This window comes from Bombus pyrosoma, linkage group LG6 (genome assembly GCF_014825855.1).
Source record: "Bombus pyrosoma isolate SC7728 linkage group LG6, ASM1482585v1, whole genome shotgun sequence".
In the NCBI taxonomy this organism is placed as follows: domain Eukaryota; kingdom Metazoa; phylum Arthropoda; class Insecta; order Hymenoptera; family Apidae; genus Bombus; species Bombus pyrosoma.
In genome coordinates this window covers 8504515-8518421 of record NC_057775.1, presented here as the reverse complement: position 1 = coordinate 8518421, position 13907 = coordinate 8504515, and the positions used below count along the sequence as shown (strand labels likewise).

The window sequence follows — 13907 nt, the reverse complement described above, 5'->3', positions numbered from 1 at the left end:
GTTATCGTTTCGTAGATTTTTATTGAGAGCTCGCAATCAACAGATTGCAATAGCAAGAGTAAATTGATTTAGGAAGAACTTGTTTAATTCTTCTCATTCAATCTACCAATGAATTATTAATGAAACGTACTAAGCGCGTTTCATAAATCTTGTTCACTGAATTCATTAACAAAAGATTAATGCGATACTACTAAACCATTTTATTATACATATTGCATATTGTTTATTATTTGTAGCTGTTTATTATCTACCTAGTATGTTATTTGCCTTATTCACTTTCTTGCAATTACATCTAGTTCATTATTAAAAATAATTCCTATTTAATATCCAAGTCGAATGGAATATCTCTATGAATTATTTTAATGTTCTCTGATCTAGTTCTACTGTACTCTACATACATATACGCATTCCGACTTAATACGATAATACGACGAAATTACGATAGCATAATAGAATAAAAAACAGGTGCGTCAATTCCTCTAACACTGACGTATATGTATGATGAAACCTAATCCACCTCACAAATCGACATAATCACCGTGTTGGCCTTCGAATAATTAAACGGAATTACCGACATATTTCTTCAATGTATTTATACCGGTTATATTTAGCAGCTTCATGCATAATATTTATAGCCAAAGACCACCAAAATCACTTTCATAAAAAAAATTTCCAAAAATAGAAGAGCTAGAACCAATAACGAAATACATTAATCATTTTTTAGTATCTGTTCCTTCTCATCAGTTTCTAAATTGACTGTTTCACGATTCTAGCTGTGTGTCCAATTCTAAATGTAAAACAGTATCTTTCAAACACGATCGTCGATCAAAGCAGTAGTCACATTAATTCAAATATTGTCCCAAACTTTTACAAAATTATGAGAAAATGTTTTTCAAACACATATGTTCCAACAAAATTTATTTCCAGTAATAAGCCTATTTCCTATTTTCTATTGAAAAAGATATATACGGATTAATTATCAAGAGGAAATATTTATAGTTGCAACTTGTAAAAAGGAAATGATAGTTCTTCTAATGGTTCTACTAATTTATCTATGCGCGTTCTTCAAAGTTATTCCAGGTAAAATATCTTGGATCTATTAGGAACTTGAAATTCTAAGAAAGAGATATTTTAAATAAAATAGATTTGTACACTAACCTTACCAAATTCTTTCCAAATTAAGAAATCAAACAAGAAGTATGTATTAATTTACCTATAAGCGTTGTTCAAGGCTATTCTAGGTAAAATATCTTGGATCTTGAAATTCTAAGAAAGAGATATTTTAAAATATCTCTTATTATTATAATTGTATAATTCATTTTTTATCTAAAAATGTCATTTGACATAAAACACTGTATTTAAATCATTTTCAATTCATGTACATAGTAATGTCTCGGAGAGTAAACGGCAAAAGTACGTATATCTCAAAATGGTGACTAATAAACGTGGTATTGAAGTGTTTTTAACCATAATACACGTATTATTAACTACACAAGGTCAGCGTATAGTCAAATGAGGTAGCCAATGTAATCCATTTGAACTCTACACCTTGGTAATATCCAGCAAATACGCCACAGATAGTATTATTAATAATACGTATCAAACATTTTACTAATATTATTACCGTTATTATTTTGTCATTATACCCTTGCATGAGAACAAACGAGATACACAAATTGTTTAACAACATATTACGTGTGTTATACAAGATATTTTGTAATTTCATTAGCATCGTACGTAATACGTGATAATAATTACAAATTATTTATTGTAAACATACACTTCATGAGAGTCATTGGGATATTAGTTTGACCGACAAATCGATATGAAAAATTAAGATTTATAACTTCACGAGTCCTTCCTTGAAAAATTGTTCGTGTTAGGAGTATCGTGTATTCGTATTTGTTCGAACATTTAATTATTCGATAGAAGTTTATAATAAAGAAGTTGCGGAATAACTCAATTATTTTAAACAATCAATTACTCGCTATATTAATAACCCACAATACTTAGTGAGAGCTTCTTTAGCTCTGATTATATATTATATTTTAACACCACTATTCATGGCACATATTAATATGTTACTAAATATATATTTACAACAAATGTCTTTTAACTCGTATATAAATTTTTGAATTGGTTTCCTCGGAAAGAAACATATAAAATATTTCATTATATACCTCCGTAATACCTAATAGGTAAAAAGATCTTCTATCGAGATTCTACTTTTCGAATTACATTTTTAATAAGTAATATGAATTTAGATAAAAATCCGCAGTCCAATAATCACGATAATTATATTTCATTACAGCGACAATATTTCAAAGAACTTCGTGTAACATACGCAATATACTCATAAAAATTTTCCACGATAAATGTTCGGATACCTTCGTGACTCAGTGAAGCACAGACAGTATAAGAGGATTGTAGGTTTATCGGTTGTATAATTATCGTGTACGTCCTCGAACGTTTGTCGAACTGTTCCCAAAGAGTCGAATTCAACCGGGACAGAGGAATACGAGTAAACCTTTCACATGAAGATACGAAAGGACAAAAAATTAATAGCAAACAACGAGTTTTTAATGCACGAATAAAAAATGTGGGACGATCAAAGGGCATAGGTAAACGCAAAGCGGACGCCCTATACTGGAGAACAATAAATTTTCACAGACTCTCAACCTTTCCACCAGCCCCGAGCTATATACCAGGAATTTTTGCATTTTACTGTGTCAGCTCGATTTGACGTGTTCAAGGACTTGCTGATATCACCGCGAATGCAGGCAAATGGCAGAACACATATCACCAATTGAGAAGCAGAATTGTCGTCATAAATGTGAAATAAAAATACCTCAAAGGTGTTCCGATGCCGATCAACCGAATCATCTCTTCAATGAATTTGACGAGTTTTACAGAATTCAGTTGTTCACAGCAATAATTATTTATTAGCAGTGAAAGTAACTATTGAAATTAATAGCTTTCATATACAAAGGTGAAGAATTTTACTACTGTGAATATTAAATGACTACGAATATTAATTGAATTTTTAGCACGATTCAGAGAATGATTTGATTGATTTCATTGGTTTATTGAAATTACTTTAGTTCCCTCTTCCTGGACTCCCGTTTTGAATGAGTATTTTTTAGATAAATGCTAAAATATTGATCTTAATTCCCATTTTCGTGTTTGGGAGCTGATATTTAAATTTACAAGAATAATTAATTATTCTTCGATAATTTACGTGAAAGATATTTCAAACACAGCAAGCGAAAAAGGTTCTATAAACAGATCGATGGAATTAATATTGCAAGAGATAGGTCAAGATAAAAACATGTTTCACGTTTTCTGCGTGCAACTGGATATGCAAATGCGACATTACCTCAGGGAAGGACTCAACGATTTGAAAAGTTCCCAGTGTATGTCAAATTGTCTCGCGAACCTTTCTGTACATTTTGCTTTGATGTGTATGCAAATGAAATCTAACTTGAAATCTTTTTCGAGATTATCTTACAATTCATTTCTTGTTTACTTTAGGCTCTCTTCAAACCAAACTGTATTGTTTAAATTTGATAAATAAATCAATTTTCAATCTTCATATATTCTGTAAGAGAAAGTGAAACGAACGTTCAAACACGATATTAGAGATCTTTAATTACTATACATTGTAAGATATATGGACTACTTACGAACATTTGAAATTATAGTCACTCTTTATATACGGCAGCGTAAATGTGAAGAATATCTGCGATAAAAGCATAAATATTTCCCAAGTCGTTATTTCGTATGTCCATTAGATAACTTGTAAGAACAAAGGAAACTCATCTTCTTTTAAGTCATCTCGTCTCTTTCATCGTACAATTTTACTTTTTTCCGTATCATAAATTTTGTCCAGTATCATAAAGCTATCTTAAAGTTAATCAATGGACTATTTAATTAGCTCATCTTAACCAACAGATTTTGCAGAATATTTTCTACACAAAAGGCATTCTTCTTCAAAACGAGGAAACTATGTTTCCTTTGAAAGTCGAAAACTTGGAAAATTTTCGAGAAACGTTCGTACCAACTACTTTTGTTTTGAAACGGTTCCTTTGGCTGACGCGTAACGAGCGAAAAAGCGAACTTCACCGGTATATTGCCTAAGGAAATTCGTATTCAAGTTCGTCTAAACGCTTTTGAAGGAGTCACGTTTTAATTCCATTGGGAAGATGAAGAGGTTCGTTAAGAAAATGTAACAGGATAAATGGAAGGATCCGAAGAAAAGCCGGTAAATGAAAGGAACAGCGAGAGAACAACCCGAAGCTCGGCCGAGAATACCTTGCAATGAAATCGATTAAACGGTATTGAGAATCGGGTCTGTAAACACATACAATGAACTATAAAAAAAAAGAATAAAGAAAAAGAATAAAAAATGATTTAGCCGCGGAAGATAATATGTCGCTGAAACTCCGCCCCTCGATTCGATTCAGACACTGGCCAGGTGAAACTTAATTACCGCCATCGGATAATCGCCTCTAAGAACACACCTCGTCCAACGATAATCGTTGTCTGCTGGAAACATCGATCTTTTGAACGATTTTTTTAAAACAAGAGCAAACAAAAAGGAAAAGAAAGCGTAATAAAAGATGCGATTTATCAAGAAAACGGAGGTAAACAAGAGAAAACTTATTGCGCTACTTGGCGCGCATTATGGCTAATCTTATTTTCGAGCATTATCCGATAAATCTGACGAATATTCTTTAACGACTTTCTATAAAAGTTCGGAAGATTTAAAAGATTTGAAGGTTCGCCAGGTGAAGGACTAACGACTCTCTGGTCGCGAAGGAAAGGTATTGTCGTGCAGCTAATCTCACGCGTAGAATTTTCTGGAGAAAGGCAACGCGCGATCGTTCGCGATTCGAGAAACGTATATTCTCACCCTTCCTTATCTTCTTCTTGATCCATCTCGTCTTTGTTCTCCTCGTCCACCATATTGGAGTGATAATTTCTCCTTTGAGGATCGCGATGGCAGGCTTACTCGTGTGAGAACATAGTACGGTAAGAGGTGAACGACAATCCGTTCGTCCGCGATGGCTTGAACTGACTGTGAACCACGATGATGGGACGACCGAAGAAAAATATATCCGCGAGCGTGTGTGCTCTCGCCAACCCGGACACACCATCAAATTTTGTTCAACTGACTCTCTCGAAGTAGCCCAAGGCATCGTTAACTGTTACGGCTTCTGAAATCCCGCAAGCACCCAATTCTATTTTGTATAATACCATAATGCCATTAAGGGTATTCTAGATCGCCGTATTTTCCATCTGCGGTATGTTAGAAACAGAATCGTGCGACGAAACAACGAAACACGAGGTATAATCGTCGAAGAAAAGCACGGAAACCAAGAGTAACCGGGAGTAATCGTCCGTCGTTTATAACTTCCGGTAGAACATACAAGTCGTGTTGAAAACATGCTCTCATAAATATTATCCTATAAACGTTAGGAAAATATTACGATTAGTAATATTGTGTATGATTACGAAACGGCTGATATTTGGGAAATCTAAATGTGTAAAAACTTACAGAATGCACGTGGTATGCAAAAATATGTAAAATATATAAACTAAAGTACATACTCGTTATGGTATTTAAAGGACAAAATAAATCTTTATTTGGATTCTATTTGCAAAAACTGTTTATTATATTTGTCACTTAATTGGTATTAGTAGGTATCTTTCTTTTTCAATTAATCTTATTCAACGATCGATATTCCTTAACTGGTATTAACATTAAACCTTACAACCTTATTAATTATTCAATATTAGGTGAAAAGTAAAGAAATTATTATAATTCTTTGTACTATTACAGAATGATAATATTAAAATAAGATACAAACAGGATAAAACTTCAGCCATGTTAACCATTAAGGATTAAGTTTGAAATATAAAGAAACTTTTGGAACTTATGGAAGATATATCAAAGAAACTTTAGGAACTTACGGCAGATTTATCAAATTAATTGACAGCGTTAAATTTCAGTCTTAGAAAAAACATGCTTCGCGAGCTTGCGGCACGAGTGATCTCTCACAAAACGAGAAAGAAAAAATTAGAAAAATGAAGGGGATTTAGTTAAGAAAGATGGGTTTCTCATCTAAAATGAACTGACGTCTTAATCCTGCTCGTATAAGGACTTTAAAGGGATACCTGTCAACATCTCGATATACGTTAGATTTTAAAGATTTATTACACAGAAGAAGATTAAAATGTACACTGGTAACCTCGTAGAGAAGTAATACTCTTCTTCTAACTTCTGGCTGATGCAACTTCTCGGACGAAAGTCGCGAGGATCTAACGTAGTTCCAAATTGTTTTAGATCCTAACAAGATTAACTCGACTTCGAAATGTTAAATAACCTAAACCTTTTTGCGTATCTCCTTGAAGCGCGTTCTTCGTATATTAAATCTGGCACCGTTCGGGAAAATGTTGACACTTGACATGTGAAAAATTCGTAACGACAGCAAGCCACAAGACACGGTTATGAAAGGTAATTTTACAGAAATAGCACGGTAACAACTGCGTAATCTCGTTTTCATTTCCGCCCAGCGTTAATCGTAAAGTTTGTGTATTTCTAACTGATTACGTCGAACTGCAAAACTGGCACATACACCAAAAACACGTAAGAGACTCGGTACCGTTATCGCGATTCTATTGCGCTACGCACTACTAATACCCACCTACAGAAGGCTGTAGTTTTATCTTATCACACGGTGCAACACACCGAAAGGTTTAATCGTTTCACTGTTCGTGGAAAGGTTTAATTGTTAGAGAATGATAGAAACTATCGTAACACAGCGTACAGATACTGTGGAATAATAAAGAAAAATGGTAAAACCGCTTCGAGAAGCGTGGGTGATTTAAGATACTTTTTGTGTGTTGCGATTATCGCATCATTTTCGTAACTAATCTACGACCAAGTATAATGCGAGTTTCTATAGGAAATACAAACGTAATGAATTATATTGCCTATCTATTATCGATTAGTTTGACAGGATTTTTAAGACGAAATCAGTTTATTCGAGAGAAAAATTGTCGTAATTTCGAGAATCAACAAATAAATATTTTATAAGAAACACTAATAACACCATTACGAATGATCGGGATATTTAAGACCTGAAATTGGCGGCCTTTCTAAAGAAGAGTCTAAAGATCTATAATAAGTATATGTATAGACGTTGTGTATTTACTAGTTAAATACTTACATCATTATGGAATGCTTATTTAACGAGAGTTTCCTTTAAGAGTCATTACAATTATCAATTATCGACTCAAACGTAATTAGTATTAGAAAGCCGAAACTGGATCGTCAAATGCGATTTACTCGATTCGCAATTTAGTCGTTCAAACCCATTTTCCACAATGTTCCTTCATTTACAGTACTATATTCGATGACTTTCCTGAATCTCTCCCAAGCCACACCGTTAAAGGATCAACTAGAGAAATCATTGGAAATGGAGTAAAGTCAACTACAATACCTACTCGACAAGAGTTCTACTGACCTAGACTGATCTAATCCCAGCTGGAACAACGTAGGCTTGTTAAAAGTTAGGTAAAATCAATCAAGACGACGAGCTGACTCGGTTGAAGTCTCATTGATCCACCTAGATCTAATCCATGCCTAACCTGAACTCTCGAAGGATCTAAACCAGACCTAACTTGCAACGAGATCCAGGAACACTTACGGAGTTCAAACAGCTCCGATTGACTTGGTATATACATGTCATGATGATTGGGGCTTTAAGAGATTAGTAAAATCTAATTTAATGGAAGATTCGTGTTCGGTACACGTGGTTCACTATCAGACAATGCGAGTTTGGTTATCTCAATTAATTTTAATGAATTTCAATAAACTATGTACATACATATAAATCTTTATACATATATCCTTAGATATCAAAGAAGGTTAAAAAGTAGCTGAGTTTGTTCGATAGTATATCTAGTATTAAATAGTTTTATTCGAATATTAATGTATAGCAAATTAGAATAATATTGAGAATTACGATGATTTTCAACCTAATTAATAGGATACCAATTAATGGATATATTCAATTGGATCGATATAGTCTGTGAAGTGTTTGTGGGGATTATACAAGACTCGTAATTATAAACTGGATTTTGACCAGATCAGTGAATCGACCAGTCTTTCCTAGCATTTACATGTATCAAATGGTTTATTTGTATAGGAGCCTGTAAATTATCGCTACGGCAATTACCGTAACCATGTACACGTGTGTAAATTACAGTGATGAATAGATATAGCGACGAACTGAAATGGACTTATACCAAATTCAACTTTATTAATTTAGTTCATATAATATTCGAAATAAAAATGTGAAAGTCGACTTATATCTATAGTGCTTCAAAATGTAGGAAATGTACCTCCAAATCTCATATTATGGAAGAAAATAGAAATACCCTACACGTTTCATAATAGAAATAGTCGAATTTACGTTACGTATAGACCCCTGTTATATTATATGAAGATCAGACGAAACAACGTGATAAACGATTTTCAAATTCAATAGTCAATCCCATCTTACAAGATTGGGATTAGGCTATTGAAATCCTATCTTATCAAAACTTGTCTAAAGGAATATCAAAATAAAAAAACTAACACAAATGTATTTGTAGACGTCTTTCGCATATACCCTGTTATATTATATGAAGATCAGACGAAACAACGTGATAAACGATTTTCAAATTCAATAGTCAATCCCATCTTACAAGATTAGGATTAGGCTATTGAAATCCTATCTTATCAAAACTTGTCTAAAGGAATATCAAAATAAAAAAACTAACACAAATGTATTTGTAGACGTCTTTCGCATATGCTCTTCGTGTAGTATAAATAAAGAAAAGAAATATAGAATAGAATCCGAATTCTTTTGTTTGAAGATTTTTCCCTAAACAGAAATCAACCGCGACTCTTACCATTTTCGCTATTACGTACGTATGTTATCAACAACGATAAACATTCTGTCTTATACACATATAGAGCCAAAGTGTCGAGATTCTAAGTGTAAAGACGCTATTCATTTCACTATTAACAGCAGGTGTGACATTCTTGCTTACATGGATGCACCTCTCTGACTTTGGCTTTATACGTCCCCTTGACACAGTCTGAATCAGGTTATTGTGAAGGCGTAACGAAGCGTTGCTTTTAAGCGACTTCTGATGTTCCCTCTGACAACTGATGCATTCTTGTTTAATTTCCTGCATGGATGGCAATGGCCACCAGATGATATCATTCCCATTTTCTACGACCAATAGCGTGAAAATATCATTTCACTAGATATTACCAGAGGGACGAATAAAATCGTGTTTTAATCATAGATAACGAATGAGAGCGATGAGGGACGACGATTGATTGCGATGGAGGAACAGATTTTCACGTAAATGATATCGAAAAGCTTTTTTTATACGTAGAAAATCCGTAACTTTAATCCCAACGAAATAACAATGAAATACGTAATAGGTTCGTGGAAAGTTCAATTCGAAGTACATATTTATTTTCTACGTGTTTCGTGCATTATTTCCTCATTAATGGAAGAAAATTATGCAAAATATAATCTGCCGAACACGCATGTATCGACCTCTAAATTATTCATTACATATTCCATTAAAATAATAATAATTTTGATGACGATGTTCGATTTACATTATTCTACAGAACCATTTCCTCTGAGAAACAAAAGATAATTATTATGCTCGATATAATAATTATAATAAATTTAATAAAGCGTAGTTCTTCGAAAAGTATATACGTAGCTTTTAATAAATATATCGTACATACCAATAATTATAAATTGAGATATTTTAATAAAATTATTAACGTAATATGATCTTAGCCATAGATTACACGAATACTTCAGCATGTCTGGCTATAGTTGAGATAAAATCGGTCGTATTTCTGAAATACGCCCAGCCTACGTAGCTCGCCATTCGAACAGAACGCTTGCGTTCCACACACTACCCATCCTTTGTTAACGCACAAACGCGCAATAACAGGAAATACGCATTCACGGCTCTTATGCATTATTACGCAACAATCTGCAACCTATATGGGCCACCGTGGGTAATCTCGAATTGTTTCAATTGTGTCACAGTACAACGCACTGTAGTCGCTTAATTCCTCGCTTGTCAACGTAAATATGTAATACATACAGATTTTCATACACGACGATGTTAGATAGATCGTTGCGCATCATTCGTAGCCTATTTTGAAACCCTCGTCAAACTTAATTGATCTTTAATAAATACTGTAATTCAGATGTCTCCCTATTTTGCATTTCATACTATCTTGTCATATCATATCGTGTTACGTTGTATCTAATCTGCTAAAAATATTAAATATTTCTGACATATAAATACAACAGATGTATACTGCTGAAAAAAATTGTATTACCATAATCTTTTTATACGTATATTTATTTGCAGTATGTATGTTTTGCATTAATCTTAATTTATACGGTGAGAAATTTTTCGAGTATTATTAAATCAAATTAACGTATTATAATTTTTACACGACACTATCGTATATTATGAAATAACGCTTTTTAATGTTTGAATAAAAATAACTTATATTATAAATGTAATAGTAGTTCTCTCCAAGTTTTAATGGAATATGATTAATTTTACTACTAACTTAAGTATAATAACAAAAAAATTAAAGATATTTTATCCTTGAAAATTCGCTTTCTAATGTGAGAAAGGAGAAGAAATTGTTCGTAAAATATAATTTAAGCAGCTCTATTAACGTTCGTTATACTTTCTCCTAGATTGAAAAATTCTAAGAATGGAATAGTATGATTCAACGCGAAATACAAAGAAGCTGAATACGAAAATTGAGAATATAAGAATATTGTAAAGAATAATCTACGATAAAAGCTTCCATCTCAACCTTAGTTCGAAAGACAGAATAACACGAGCTTTGATACAAATTCATGTACTGCAGTTCACAGAAGGATATTTTCATCTCCATTAAAGAAAGAAGCACAATACGAATAAAAAGAAACAAAACTATTCTTTAATACATAAACTTGGAAAAGAAACAAAAATATTCATGAAAGTATACTTAAAAACTTTTGCTTAAGAGTATTTTAACATCTTGAATAAAAATGTAAATAAATTTGCTTGAAATTGCTTGAAATTTCTAGGAAACGAAAATGAAGCTTTATTCATATAAAGTTGTAGTTTATAATTTATCGACCATCCCTTGATAATTGCTAATGTCGTCATACGTTTCATCAATTAATATTAAAGCACTTTTCTTCGATATTTGTAGAATTCTTGATGCTTCTAATATTTTGATAATAAGTAATAATGAGATTCATTATAAACCGGCTTACAGAAGTGGCTTTTAAGCCGAAATAATTACTTGAAATAAAGACGCAATTTCGTTATTACTATGCAAGCTCTTAGAGTCATTTAACAGATGCTACGTAAGAGTCTGCAAATAACAATTAATGTACCACTTACAGTATGGAAAATATTAAAATCGTTTCTCAAAACAATTATACCACAATAACTCCAATTAGACGCTAATGTCTGAGTAATTTTCAGAACTAACCAATTTGAATATCAGTAACTGCGTGTTATAATGTAATCATTATATACTTGTAACCATAAGATGTATGTGACTTTAAATAGATAAATAGTTCACTTGTCTATTACATAACATGATCTGAAATAAATTACAAGATGTTAACGAAAACAAAAAATAATAATATATAATAACAAGATACAAAGTATTAATTTGACTCTTTCCGATACACGTCAAATATTGAACAAACTTACGCAAAAAGAACAAAATTATAAAACGATATTATGCGAGATAATTGTTGCAGTATACGCACCATGTTTGACATTATAAAAGCGAAAGGTGAATGTAAAGATAAAGTCATGGTCATAATAATAAATACATTATTTCATGTCCCTAGTTTAACAGGTTTTAAACCTGTTCGTTACAGTTTTCATGAAGTATCATTCGTCTAAAAATGATCTAAAACATCCAAGAATGATAAAAAGTCATCGCCCTACGCATGTTGACATTTTTAATCTCTGAGTATCCAAGTGAAAGCTCGCCAATAAGAAAATCTTAATTCCCCTCATATATCCTTATTCGCATATACTATCCTCATCACGCTACCAATTACTCTCACGTTTCAGTATGCCCGATTTCGTAATCGCTCTTATCGCGTGTTGCCCCGGCTATCGGGAAATCGCGAATTAACACGAACCACCACGAAGCGCGTCCTCGGTCGTTTCTCGACAGAAATCGTCAATTTCCGTCGAGTTCCGGCTCTAGCACGAGGCGTCGGTTTCTGTCTCAACGAAACGAATCTTCAAATACTCGTCGAACGTGGTGCAGACAACACACGAAGGTAATACGTAATTGCGCCCAACCTCAAGTATCTGTCACTTGTCATTTGCCAAAGAAATTTGTTTATATATCGTACGTATTATTTTATACTTACCTCATCGAGAGTGGTTTTCTAGTGGCCAAGCCGCGTCGTAGTCAGCTCCTCATTCTTCCTTTCTTTTTTTCTTTGATAGCCAGCATTGTAGCCATGTGTAAACGAACGTGGCTGTTCTGCAGAACGATCACCGCCATGACACACAATTCCCCGTTACCGCGGTCAAACACTCCGAAACGAACATTTCACGATCTCACTAACACACGCGCGACATCCAGCGGGATCTTTTTGGCAGCCGGCAACAGGTCGCGGTAGTCACTATCCCGAACTCGTGACACGCGTCGTCGTGTTATTGTTTATTGTTCGGTTCACGACAGAATTGCAGCGTCGCGTCGGTAGTGTCGGGGTCTTGCCGCTACTCTATTTCGGTCCTCTCAGGTAGGAGAGCAGAGACAAACGTAGTCTGGTTCGAACGAATGCTTGGAGACACTATTAACAAAGAATAAGAACCACTCTGTAGACTGAAAGAGAGAAAAAGAGAGAAAAAGAAATAGAGACGACGGTGAGAAACAGAGAAAGAATGAGCGTAAAGGAGAGAAGAAACACGAGACTGAAGCCAACGGCTACCATTATAAATAGTTGCGATCCACTAGCGATGGGAGTAATACTCTTTCGTCCACCAGGTGGAACAACTGTACATAGCGCCAATTTTATTTTGTTGAAAAATTATGATAATTTTACAATGATAATAAATATAAAAAATAAATGAAATATCAAGTATAAAGCAAGTAGCTTGAAAGATCAATTCTCTAGTATAGATGTAGTTTGTTTGAAATTGTATCGTTCCCATCACTATCGGCTGAGTAAACTAGAGTGAGATGAACGAACGCGAGAAAGAGAGACAGAACATATCAACGGAAGTATGTACGTGAGAAGAACAAAAACAGACAATGGTTTCTCGTTTGCTCTACTTCATGTTTTACGTCATTGTACCGTCACTGAAGTCTGTCTTGAATTTTAACGAACTGCGGTCCTAACATGTAAATTTGCATGATTTCCTTTCGACGAACGATGATCGCCAATTTTGTAGTCTCGCTGAAGTAATTGCACTAAACTATGATGTGAGAACTATTGGGTTAATAATACATACATAGTAACAAATTACCAAATTTATTAATCAATTTCATAATTAATGTTAACAAAATCAAATGTCAATGAGTATATCTTCAATAAAAGCCATGTTTATGAGCAACATAATCCATGTATATTAAACCAAACGGACTATTATAATTATTAGTTTTCGGTTGATTTACAAAGCGAACACGCTTTTTCACAAAAATATAAAACAAACCAGCAAATTACCTCAAAATAGATCTCCAAAACAATCCATTTTCAGAATGTTTTTGTATCTTGAATCAATTTGTTGACACATAGTTAAATGTAAACAATTTCCAAATTATA

At 33.4% G+C, this 13907-nt stretch overlaps 2 long non-coding RNA genes across 2 annotated transcripts; both read left to right on the top strand.

The window, feature by feature from the left end:
• Positions 1–5848: 5848 nt before the first annotated feature.
• Positions 5849–8904, top strand: LOC122568249. The gene is made up of 2 exons (XR_006317026.1): positions 5849–6517; positions 7408–8904. It is a non-coding gene; the product is annotated as an uncharacterized LOC122568249 (long non-coding RNA).
• A 1178-nt stretch (positions 8905–10082) lies between these two features.
• Positions 10083–13698, top strand: LOC122568250. Its single transcript, XR_006317027.1, has 3 exons — positions 10083–10175; positions 10809–12484; positions 12586–13698. It is a non-coding gene; the product is annotated as an uncharacterized LOC122568250 (long non-coding RNA).
• The last annotated feature ends 209 nt before the right edge of the window (positions 13699–13907 follow it).